The following is a 12,945-nucleotide window of genomic DNA, read 5'->3' on the forward strand; positions in this document are numbered from 1 at the left end:
TTGTACTTTTCACATGTTGAGATTCATTTAGTTGTCTTTTTCTTTTCTTAAATCTTGTGTGTGGGTGTGTTTTCATGTTTGGCTCTACTGATGAGAGGATGGGTTGATAGAGCTGAGCTTTGGGCAGATGACAGCAAACAAAGCGCTTCTCCGATGTGTCTCATGATGTCTTTCTTCTAAGTTCGCTTTCTAGGGTTGACACGGAGTGCAGTGGAACAACATTACATCTCTTCTCCTCTTCCCCGTTGTCATATCTTTGTTGCCTTCTCTCTCGCACCCGCCCCATCCACCCACGCCACCTTCTTGCTTCCTTTTTTTTCTCCGTCTCTCTGTAGAAAGCGCCACTCGGGGAGTTCAGCTCGCGGCGAATATCGCGGAATGAAAAGAAGCCTCCGACTCGACGAGGGGGAACTGCTTTTGGGACAACGCAAAGTCCAAGCGTAACCAGAGGCATCTACGACTCAGCAACACACACTCTTTCTGTCTCTTTAGTGATCTCTCCGGTGCGTCCTGCTCTGATGGAGGTGGCTTAACCTTTAGCACAAGAGTCAGGTCAAGATTGTGGTGAGTTTACATTTTTAGCCCGATTAATTGGACAGCTATGAAAAAACGTTTTTAAGTGAGGTGTTTTGACAATATGATATAATTACTCTTGGCACAAAAAAAAATTAGATTTTTTTTTTTTTTCTATTTAAAAAGCAGAATTAGATAATTATCGGCCGATTCACAGCCATTCAATGCTGCATAGGGCTGCAGTCTGACTCTCTGTGTGTGTGTGTGTGTGTGTGTGTGTGTGTGTGTGTGTGTGTGTGTGTGTGTGTGTGTGTGTGTGTGTGTGTGTGTGCTTCTGCAGACAAAAAACAGCTGAGAGGGCATGTCTGTCTCTGTTTAGGGCTGTGACAGACACACACACACAAACACTCTGTGCTTCGGCTCCTAGACATTCAGCCAGCCTGGTAGACATTCAATGCAGCAACAGTCACATATTAACCGAGAGAAAGCAATTTGGAGCATGCACACGCACACTCACACGCACACACTTCATCATGGGAAGCCCGTATCTTATGAGGAACCATAAACTCTTCCCATTAAGATTCCTGTCTCATGAAAATATAATTGCTGTAAATGAGCGGCCCAGGGTGCAGCATAACCGGCGGGGGACTAAGTGTTTATGGAAAGAATCCTTATTACAATCGCAGACGCACAGACTTTTTTTTGGACCATTCAAAACATCAGAGCCTGGGACAAATTTTTTGGGGGAAATTAGAATTCACAGGTAAAAGGCTCACAGGACTATTTCTTGGCGAGGGGGCCCTTTTTCACTAGAAGGCCTCACCTGGCGCAGACCTCGGTGGAGGGTGATCCGCTCGGGCTAATCCGGCCGACAGATGGGGAAGGACCAGGGGTGAGCGCGGGAAGGGGGCCACATGTTGCGATGGCGCCGGGACGGCACCCAGGCCCAGGACGAGCCGGATGCCGCGACTGTGACCTATATTAATAATTCACATGCGGGATCTTCATGCAGCACGGAGGCCTGGTCGTCGTTAGCAACGCTAGCCGGGAGCCACGGCGGCTTCAAGCAGAAAGCCGGTAGTGAAGATCAGGGAAGGGAGACAGGGCGAGAGACAGGCAGAGAGTAATGCCATCCTCGTCCTCCTCTCCATGCTCCATGCATCTAATCTAAAACTAAAAACATCTCCTTCGTTCAGTGAGGAAAGACTGCATGTGTGGTCAGTGTGTGAACTTCAAAAAGTGGTGAGTTTGAACACAAATGGCCACTTAAACTGTGAGTCACATGCTTTCAGTTAGCCTACATGATACATTTGTCTCTTCAGCTTTCTCTGACCCTGTTCATTTATTAATTTCATGACAACCAGACTCTGAACACAAACTATGTATTTCCACATCATTTAAAAGTTTTATTAGGAGCAAACTTACATTTTGTAGAATCATAGATGCATAGACTGTATATAAGAAGAGGATTTAGTCATCGTGACGTCACCCATTGGTTTGTGGACTGACGTTTTAAAGCCTTGAGTTCTGCGATTTCGCTGTCGCCATCTTGGTCTACGGCTGTTGCCACGTTGTTTTTTTGCAACCAATGAACGGACGTTACCATATTTGGAATGTGGAGGAGTGACGTAGAGACGCCATATACAGCTCAGGTAGCGGCAGTGAATAAATCAAGAGAGAAGTAGAGTCATTTTCTCATAGACTTCTATACAATCAGACTTCTTTATGCAACCGGAGGAGTTGCCCCCTGCTGGTAAGTAGAGAGAATGCATGTTTTAAGACACTTCCGCATTAACCTCACTCTGCAGAACCGGAGGTCGCCGCCTGGTTTACAACTTAACAAAAATCAAGCTTGAAGATGCTCTTTCCTTGACAAAAACAAATCTGCGTCCCATATGTCCGCAATGTTGAGCAGGCAGACAAGAACGTCAAATCATTTAGATGATGACGCTTGATAACTCAGTTAACAAGACAATGCCAGTCCAAAACATTTTGCATAACAAGTGTCAGATACATCTGGGACTTCCAATCTGAATCTGAGTCTAAATGAAGGCAGGGAAGGAGAAGAGGAGAGGAGAGGAAAAGGAGATGAAGGGGAGAGAAGAGGAGAGATGCTGTGTTTTGGTTGGGGGGTTGGGAGTCAAAGAGGCAAAGGAGGCCAGACTAGACTAGACAGCCTCCATCTCCCTCTGACCCCCTGTCTGAGTCTATGAGTGTGTGTGTGTGTGTGTGTGTGTGTGTGTGTGTGTGTGTGTGTGTGTGTGTGTCCTCCCCACCCAGACAATACAGCAGGCCCTGTGCCTGATTGGGGTCAGCTGGTGGCTGCTGAGGGAAGAGGAGGGGGAGGATGAGGGGGAGAAGTGTGGGAGGTGGTAGGTATCAGACACCGCTGTCTGACTTGCGGTGTCTGGATGGGAAGGGAGAGGGAGGGGGAGGGGGGAGGAGGAGGAGATTGGGCGACCAGATTCTTCTCTTCCTGACGCCCACACACGTCCTTTACCACTTGACTCCGGGCTGGGAGGTTAAACTAGGTTAAAATGTAAAAAAATAAAATAACGTGTTGTTGCATAGAGGGCTGCAGGAATAAGTCCTAAACTACAGAAGTGAGTCAGCATTTTTGGCACTTCCGGTTCCCTTACCAGAAAGTCGATTGGTTTTTTATAATGGATTTTTGGTTAGATGTCTGAAATGAAGTCTGTGGTTAACACGAGTTTAAGTGACTATAACGTTTTGTTTTACAACGTAAAAATAGGTCAATAAAGGGTCTCGTGAATATTGAAGCTTTTACGTCTCTTTAAAAAGTCTCCTTTAAAGTATTTTTAAGAGGGCGGTTGCTAACGACTACAAAATGTCATCACCAGGCGGCAACCTTCGGTTCTGAAAAATGAAGCCAATGCAGAAGTGGCTTAAACTTGCATTCTCTCTGCTGACCAGCAGGAGGCGATTCCTCTGGTTGCAAAAATAAGTGTGATTGTTTAGAAGTCTATGAGAAAATGACTCTACTTCTCTCTTGATTTATTACCTCAGTAAACATTGTAAACATGAGTTTATGGTCTCAATCTCTAGTTTCAAGTCTTCTTCAATACAGCATGATGTTCATTTAGTAAATGATGGTCCATATAGAGTTAAATAGACCATAAAGCAGAGTGGGGCGGGCTTACTGTGATTGACAGGTCACTACCAGAGCCTTTTTTAGGTTGTCTCTATGTTGCTTCTCCGCACTCCAAATATGGTCACTTCTGTTCACTGGTTCAAAAAAAAAAAACCTCAAGATGGATATGGCAAAAATGCTGAACTCGAGGCTTCAAAATGGCAGTCCACAAACAATGGTGACGTCACGATGACTACGTCCACTTCTCATATACAGGCTATGGTCGACACGCTGACTAGTCCTCCTTTAGCTTAGTAGTGGTCTTGTATTTGTTTATAGCCCAGCGTTAGCTTTTCACTTCTGCCGATTGCATTCACGCTTGAAAAATCCTAAAAGTAGTGTTCATTTGTGAAGATAATCTCACTGAACAAAACGTTTAAGTATCATGAACTTGTGTTTGCCGGAGAGCTTATTTTCTGCAATTATCAAAAATCTTTTTTCTTTGTAGAAAGGAACCAGTGCGATGCTAACAAAAACACACCATCTATTACCAAGTCCCAATATAGATGGACTGAAGGGGAGCACAGGACAGGAAAACAAAAACAAAAAAAAACTGTGGAGGCTATATATGTTGGAGTAGTCATTTAAAATAAAGGACCATTACAAAAGAAGAAAATATAGATATAGATATATATACACACACCATGAAAAATGCATGAAAATAGGATTAATATCTTGGCACCAAGCATTATAGGGTTCTGCATTAATGACCACTTCTTTGATACAAACTACCCAGAACATTCTGCAATATTCAGAATTAAAACTATGGATTATTAATAACTTGAGACACACCACAATGCTTTCATTCTCTTTTTAGATCAGATTCCTGTCAAATTTAGGCGTTTTATTTTTACTTTATTTGCAGTGAGAGGCTTCGACGTGGTGCTAGGCAACACGCAATCGTTGTCAATCGCTACAGTTATATTCGGGCAAATTAAAGACAGCAACAGGAACCACTTGTCGTCACGAGAGGAACTCGTTCACACACGATCGCCGTCTTCTTGCAGCGGGAGACCACAACTTATGGACGTGTGAGAAGACCAGAACTAGGGAACTCAGTTCAAACTGATCTGCTGCTTCAAGAAAAGAAATCATGATTATATCTTTACTGTACTGTCGACTGTAAAAACTTAAAATCAGATGCTAATTCTGACATCTGACTGCTTCTGACATAGAGGCAACTGATTCCATTCCAATCAACTCTTACAATCAACTTAATGTCACAGAGGAGTAAAAAACCAAGAAGAATATTCCCACTTAAGAAGCTGGACTCAGAGAATTTGTAGTTTCTTTCCTTTAGAGAGATTACTCAAACTATTAATCGATAATCAAAATAGTTGTTGATCAATTTAATAGTGACAACTAATCGTTGCAGCTCTCATTCTGACAGTAAGACTCCAAGTACAAACAAAGAATTCAGAATTCCCTTTTCCAAATCGCACCTTGACACAAAATTCACAGACGGGTATGTTTCCATATGGCTTCCCCGGTGCCGGGAATTAATACGACTTCTAATTTCAGTTGTGACAAACTTCAGGTTGATCATCAGGTCAGAAAGGGCTCAACAATCCGTACCATATGTTAAAAAGAGGACTCCACTGATTTAGCATTGTCAAACTCTCCATCGAGCTGTTGTGTTTTTATTGATGCAGCAGAACCAGACATAGGCAAGCTCCATAATGATTTTCCATTCCACACATTCGTCTCCCCTTGTCCTACCCACAATGGAGCTTTGGATGTGTTAAGCTAGTGGCGGCTAACGTAGCCTCGAGCTCCTTGTCCACAAGCAGAGCTTGCAGAGGTCTAGCAAGCTCAGTTCTTTCCACAATCCGATTTTTTTATTTATTTTTTATTTTCCAAGCTGGTAGTCTGCAGCCCCAACCGCCGCTGATTCAGTGATCACTGAAGCTAATTTATCAGGCTTCACACGGCTCCCTCTGGAGCCACATTAGCTTTTATGCACCTTTTTTTTCACAGTAGCACTCCCCGAGTCCTCCTTAAATAACAGCACATGCCTATGCATGATACTTTGACAAAAAGAAAGTGTCTGACACTCACTTCCCTAACTAGGTAAACTATTCCCATTTCAAAAAAAGTCAAAGTTGCTGTTGATACAGTGGAGCCCTTTGTGATGTATTCATCCCTACAAATAAACTGCTTTTTTCTGCATCATTTCCTTCAAGTGCATGGATTAAATAATGCAATTACAACTTAAATAATATAGTAAGAAACAAGACCAACGTCCACAGCTCTCAGCTCATTTCTCTCTCATCAATAAGTAGACAACTATACTCTTTCAAACGGCAAACTGAAACGTCTGCTTGCGCAAGAGACAATTTGAAAGTCCTTTGTGCATGGTATGAAAATGGTTCTGACCACATGTCATTTTCTTGAGTTTCTAAATGCCCCCCTCCACCCACACCCACACCCACACCCACACACCATCACCCCACCCGTGACACCCCTTTGGAAACTTCACGTAAGCCTCTTCAAAATCCAAAGAAAATCCGGCAAACCACTTGAAGAGACATGTCATTATTCCACAGTCTGGGTGTTCCTGCAAGCATAAACAAACGGATTACCCAGAAATATGACAAACAGCAGGCGGCATAGCATTTCTGCTTGATTCTTCTTCTTTTTTTTCCCCTTTCTCCTGTTTTGTCTCATATGATGCAAAAAACAGCATTTGTAATTTCAAAGCAATAATCGCTGCTTTGTTTCATGTGAGGGGAGGGGTGGAGAAGAGGAAGAGGAAGGGAGAGGGAGAGAGGGAGAGAGAGGGGGGGAGAGAGAGAGAAAGAGCGAGAGTAAGGGAGAGCGAGAGGGAGAGAGAGAGAGCGAGAGCGAGAGAGAGAGCGAGAGAGCGAGAGAGAGAGACACTCGGGCTCACAAAGAGTAATAAACATGCCAAGCGGTTTGATTTGTTTCAATGTTGGGGGAAACAAATCTGCAACATGGCAAAAAAAGAAGAAGAAAAAAAAAAGACAAGTGTGCTTGTGTACTGTCTGGAGCGCAGCGACTTGATTGACTGTAATATGTCCCCGTGCATGTCCCTGGACCTGGAGTCATGAGACACACAGCAGACAGCGGGGGCTGATTCATTCACTGGGACTCTTTAGAGTCTCAAGCAGTCAGACTGTGTGTAAATAGATGTTGACCGAGACAGCAGACTACCAACAACCCCCCCACCATCTCTCTCTCTCACACACACACACACACACACACACACACACACACACACACACACACACACACACACACACACACACACACTTGACGGATGGCCTGTCTCAAAACACACTAGGACTACAAATCTGCCCTGGTCCCAAGGGCATTTTGGGAACCGTGTGTGTGTGTGTGTGTGTGTGTGTGTGTGTGTGTGTGTGTGTGTGTGTGTGGGGTTGGGGGTGCAGAATCTAGACACAAAGGGAGCCCCAGCAGCCAGTGACGAGGTCATGAATGCAAAGGTGCTGCCGGGACGAGTTGGGGGGATTGACCTTTTTTTCTCTCGTTGCTTTGGACTTCGGAAGCGGCCGTCTGAACTTGGGCTGGATTGAGTGGGCTACGTTTTCCCACAGCGCTTGAGGTTTTCAGCTTGACTCCAGAAACACGACCGCAAGATGAGAATGTGAACGGTGGTCAAGCTGATTTAAGGCAAAATTTAAAAAATGACCAAAGAAGAAGCCATGACAAATCCTATCCCTGCTGTGCTAACATGACATAATATATTTAGCTGAACATCCTGGACCACTGGTGTGAGGGCTCAGTACCACAGTGACCAAGAGCCCAAACAAACACGGGAAGTCACACATCAACCACACAGCTTCCATCCACACTGCTGTGCTACACAACGACAACAAAAACATTCATTTAAAAAAAGAAGTGCCCTGGGCTGTTGTCAAGCAAACAAACAAATGTTTACATTCAGTGTTGCTCATAGAAGAAGTGCTCTGTGAGTAAACGAACGTGATGAATGCGAACAGAACACAACGCGATGACCGCTGCACACACACCAAGCTGGGAACATCGCTGTGGTCCAAAACTCCTGAAGGAATCTTGAAACCTGTCTGAAGATTTCGTCCTCATTAAATAATTGAAGGATAAAATCAGCCATTAAAAAGGAATTTGAAGCTTTTTGACCTTCTTTTTAACAATTAAGGGAACTGACTCAACCAGAATTTGATTTAAAAGTCTTGTGGAAAAAAATTAATTAACATGCATAATAAATGAAACTTTACTGGCATTTTTTCCCCAATGAAATTTAATGTCTTCTACCTCATTGACCCATCAGTGGTAAAAACATGTTATTGAGCCAAAACTTTGTTCAAAACCAAGAGAACTTTGTTTTAATAGTGGAGAACACAAAGTTCACAAAAAGTACCAAATACGTGAGTCTGAACTATGGAGGGAAATGTGTATTAAAAAATGTACAAGACATCTAGAATGTTTCAATTTGATGGAATGGTGCAGCCATTAAAACATGCAACATCAGGGTCACACGTTTCAATAGGGAGCTGCAAAAATGTATTGATTTGTCATCCAGCAAATCGACATTTGTTGGCAGAACTGGCAAACTATTTGATAATTTATTAAAAAGTGCTAAATTAAAAAATCAAAAACATATCTACACACGACCTTCCACGTATTGACTGCTGAATCGGCGGCTAGCAGCCATACATTGTATTTTGGGGACTGTTATTTAGAAAGGTTGAGTTTCCATCTTGGAAGTTATCATATTTAGAATGCGGAGGAGTGACGTAGAGACACCATATAAGTCTCTGGTAGCGGCAGCGACCTGCCAATCACAGTAAGCCCGCCCTAAAGCATACTCTGCTTTATGGTCCATTTGACTCTAAATGGACCATGATTTACTAAATGAACATCATGCTGTACTGAAGAAGACTTGAAACTAGAGATTGAGACCATAAACTCATGTTTACAATGTTTACTGAGGGAATAAATCAAGAGAGAAGTAGAGTCATTTTCTCATTGACTTCTATACAATCTTGATTGCTTTTTGGAACCGGAGGAGTCGCCTCCTGCTGGTCAGCAGAGAGAATGCAAGTTTTAAGACACTACCACAATGGCTTCACTTGGCAGAACCGAAGGTTAATGCTCTGAATGTCATACAGAGAACCTTTCAGTAATTGTTGTAAAATTTCACTGTTCTCGTCTTCTTCAATGTCTTAAGCTTAAGATAAAAGACAAGAGGAGTATTGGATTGTAAAGGGTTAAAGAAAACACAAATTGTGGACTAAATGGCAAGTTAAGAGCAATAATTCGCCACCCTGGGTTGTAGTAGTCTGCTGTATTGATGTAATTGAGAAAAAAACAATACTCTCTCTGGATAACTTGACAACATGCATATGTTTGCAGTGCACTCTCTACCAGAATATGTGCTAAAGTCACCTGAGCCAGCAGAGTGCGTCTGCAGGTCAACCCCCACTGTGTACAAAAGCAGCCTCTACCCTCTGACTTACAGAAAACAAGGAGCTCTTTCTTAACCCCACGCACGTTGAGCACCACTGTTCACTGCTGTAACCCCCTCAGCTCAGGAGATGTGGCAGACTAAATAAGGCCCCAGTGAGAGACACTAACCAAGTGTAGAAATTCCCCGTGAAATTAATTACAGGAGCAGTGATCGCAAGAAAAGGGAGAAAACAATCTGTCTGGGAGGGGAAAAAAGAAAAGGTTTTTATCCTCTTTAAATGGTGTTTGGTTGTCTGTGCCACTCCCCTCCCCAAGGTCTCACAATTTCTATTTAGAATCTTTTTTTTTAATACATTTTTTTTAAACCAGGGCTAATTATTAAAATTCATTAATAATAAAACAAAATAAAAACTAATTCCAAACTGAACAACACCTAAACAAACAAGAGGCAAAAAAAAAACAGAACCCAAACAAACAACAAAGAGCTTAGTGAGAGATTGGATTGGCTGTCTGGCGGGAGACTGCAGGGTAAATATTGGCTGAGCCGGAGAGTGGCTGTCTGCGTGCGTCTGTGTGCATATATCTGGCTGTAAACGCGTGTGCGCCTATGTGTAAATTTTTCTCGTGCGTGCGTTTTCCGAGGGAGAATCAACAAGTAGCCGGTGTGCGTGTTTGGCCTGAGGGAAGTTGACAGATGACCCCCACCGCCACCTACACACTAACACTGCTCACACACAGGATTACAGATCAGGCCGTTTACATCCGTCTGGCTGGCTGGCCCCATGCTGCAGGCTAACTGTTACATACACAGAGACGCAGACAGACGCTCAAGTCTCTGACACATGCACCGAGGTCTGTCCCAAGAGTCCAGTGCATGCATACTGCTGTGTGCACCAGGAGGATCAGAAGCAGACATTGTAAGATTATTCCACACAGCAGGGTTTATTGTCCTTTCTGAGGAAACGCATTTAAAACCTTTTTTCTTCCCAATAATGGCCCGGGTCTGAATTGAAATGTGCTGATACGCCAATGTGATATCTAAGTTTTGGTCCCGATATCAAGACAATATTTGGAGGTCTTACTATGAGAAATATAAATGTGTCGATACTCGACAGGGATGTCACAAGAAGCAATACTTTGGTACCAAGTTCATGCAAGAAATTGGAAAACGTGACTGTACCGTACGTACCGGGGATCAGGGCTCGAGATATCACTGATAATGCTACTTTGGAAACAACAATGCTGAAATCGACAGAAGGAGAGCTAGTTACCGTTAGCAGCCGGTGGGCAGCACAGTCCTGCTCGGCTAAAATAACGGAGCTAATGGCTAACATAGGGAGGTTGCATCGAGGTACATTATGATGCATTCAAGCTCTGTTTAGTAAAAATGAGTATTAGGCGAAGGTAAATTATAATGTTATCATGATGTCTTCAAATGTATACCCTGTAAAATTAAGTTCTGGTGAGAAACTTGACGCGGAACATCCGGGATTATTAATAATTTGGCAAATATTAGCCTGCAAACTGTAATAAGGGAGGAGGTGGTATCCTGAAGTACATGGAATTTATTGTTGTGTCTTCGTTTCTCACAGGTATTGGCATTAAGTACTACATTTCTAGTATCGCAACTTTTTTTATTTGGTCCAAGATGCCAATGTTCCTAAATGTTAGGTGTCTAAACACAAGCATCCACATGAAAACTTTACTGCATCGCTACCGAGATAAAAGGGAAAGGGTGTTTGCATTCGAACAAGTGAAATGACCTCACGCAGTTGGCATAGTATTTCACCATTTGCTTAAGAAAAGACGGGACTGATAGGAGAAAGAGTCAATACAAGATTAAATGACTTAAGAGTGTTTGCAGAGGACCTGCCTATGGTGTCACCCTGCAGGGACTATGCCTTCACAGAGAAGCCCAACTTCCTATAACAGTGGATGTGCAATCAAACATCACTGTTGGTTAAAAATGTCAACGGCTAACTGTAGGTTTAAGCTAAAGAAATATGCACAAATACAACAAAGTCTTAATGAAGCAGAGCCGTTTGATCTCAGGATTTGAATATATCTCAGGACTACATAACACCACACCTACGATACCAGATAACCACAATGAATCCGAGAGCAAGCACCAGTGAGAGACCAACACTTGTTACGGGTCTCTCCTCCTTTCAAATTCTACACGTGAATCCCAGTCAGTGTGTGGGCACAGAGGTTCGATTCCTGGCCGTGACACACTGTCTGCACTGTGATTCCCTCTGTGTTTTCGTGGTCCCTTTCAATTCCCCTCCTCGTCTGAATGAAGAGGAAACACACCAGCGAGACCGCCCGCTCCGCTTTAAAAAGAGGAAGAAAAAAAAAAAAAAAGGAAAAAAAGGCAGACTGTAGCTCTTTTCTTCAGCCACAAAAATCATCAAAGCATGAGCTACATTATTCAGCCTTTGCCGAGTCTGCATGACAACACGGCCGACAAACAAGAGCTCTTTTCAAAACCAGACGGCCGCTACAGTAGGACACAGCTATTTCGAACCACTTGTGAATTGAGCTCCCTCCAACTGGTGAGGCGTTCGGATGACGAGGAATACGTTGAAAATACCGGGCCGGCATTTTTATTTGGCAGCAAACAGCATGCATGATCTTAAATACAGTACGCCGTTTATTACATACTTAAATACACAACCATTTGACTTTGGGTTTTTTTCTGCAGCTCTGCTTGTCTGAAGTCTCATGCAGCTCTCTACTGGATTATCTAATTAGGCTCTCTCTGCTGTATCAGTGTCTGTGGGTGCACCCGTTCATGCCTGACTATGTGCTTTTTTTCCTGGCTGGCAATACGATGATGCCACAGAAAAAAAACAAAAAAACAAATGGTAGAGCACCAGTTTTGTCTGCCTGCCAGACACACACACACACACACACACACACACACACACACACACACACACACACACACACACACACACACACACACTCTCTCTTCTTGGTTACAATGTGGCGTCAGCAGAAACCACGCTCTGCTGCCAAATCTACATCTAATATCCCGCGTTCACCTCACTCTGCCCAGGCCCGGCCTTGGACTCGATGGAAATTACACATCACTGTAACCCTGTCCGTCTGTCTGCAGCTCGTCTGTGTGTCCGTCCGTCAATACGTCTGGCTTCAGATGTGTCTGTCCGTGTCTCTGTCTATATCTCTGTCCCTACTTGTTTGGCTTTTTTTCCTGGTTGTGAATCTATACCCGCCTGTCTGTGTGTCTGCTACACGCCTGTCTCTTGTTTATTTGTCTTCCGTCTGTCCGTCTGAAGATCTGTCAGACTGGATGCATGCATGCATGCATACATACATACATACATACATACATATACACACACACACACACACTGTCTGTCCTCTGCGTTTCTACCTGTCTGTCTGTCTGTCTGTCTGTCTGTCTGTTGCTGCCCCTGTGCGTCTGTCTCTGTGCCTTCAGTCATAAAGAGGAACATCTGCAGTGGATCTGGTGTTAGGGGAGCAGAGCTGATAATGATAGTTTCTCTCTGGGCTCGCTCAGGAGGCAGACAGACATAACATACCATTCGAGCGTTTCCTGTCTGTGCTGACAGGCAAACTATTTAACCCTCTGTGGGGATCCCTCGGAGCATATGCACGGCCCTATCTATGCACGGCCTATTCGCCTCCAAGTATTCATATTAAAAAAAAGCATCCCTTTCGGCGGAAAAACATTGAAGAAAAGTAAAGCAAGAAGAAACAGAAATGGAAAAAACTCACAGTTGAAGAGTTCTCGTTAAAAGAAACTGCAGAAAAGCTGTATTACGTTTCCATAGCTAGCCTGACTGTAAGTTTGTACGATGCTA

At 43.5% G+C, this 12,945-nt stretch overlaps 1 protein-coding gene across 3 annotated transcripts in view; it reads right to left on the reverse strand.

Moving 5' to 3' along the window:
• The window catches only part of ldlrad4b (low density lipoprotein receptor class A domain containing 4b), a 208,535-nt gene that overhangs the window by 25,353 nt on the left and 170,237 nt on the right, over positions 1 to 12,945 (reverse strand). The window lies entirely within an intron of this gene.

This window comes from Cebidichthys violaceus, unplaced genomic scaffold (assembly GCF_023349555.1).
Source record: "Cebidichthys violaceus isolate CVI_PGR_0920_01 unplaced genomic scaffold, fCebVio1.0.p SCAF_7, whole genome shotgun sequence".
Taxonomy (NCBI): Eukaryota; Metazoa; Chordata; class Actinopteri; order Perciformes; family Stichaeidae; genus Cebidichthys; species Cebidichthys violaceus.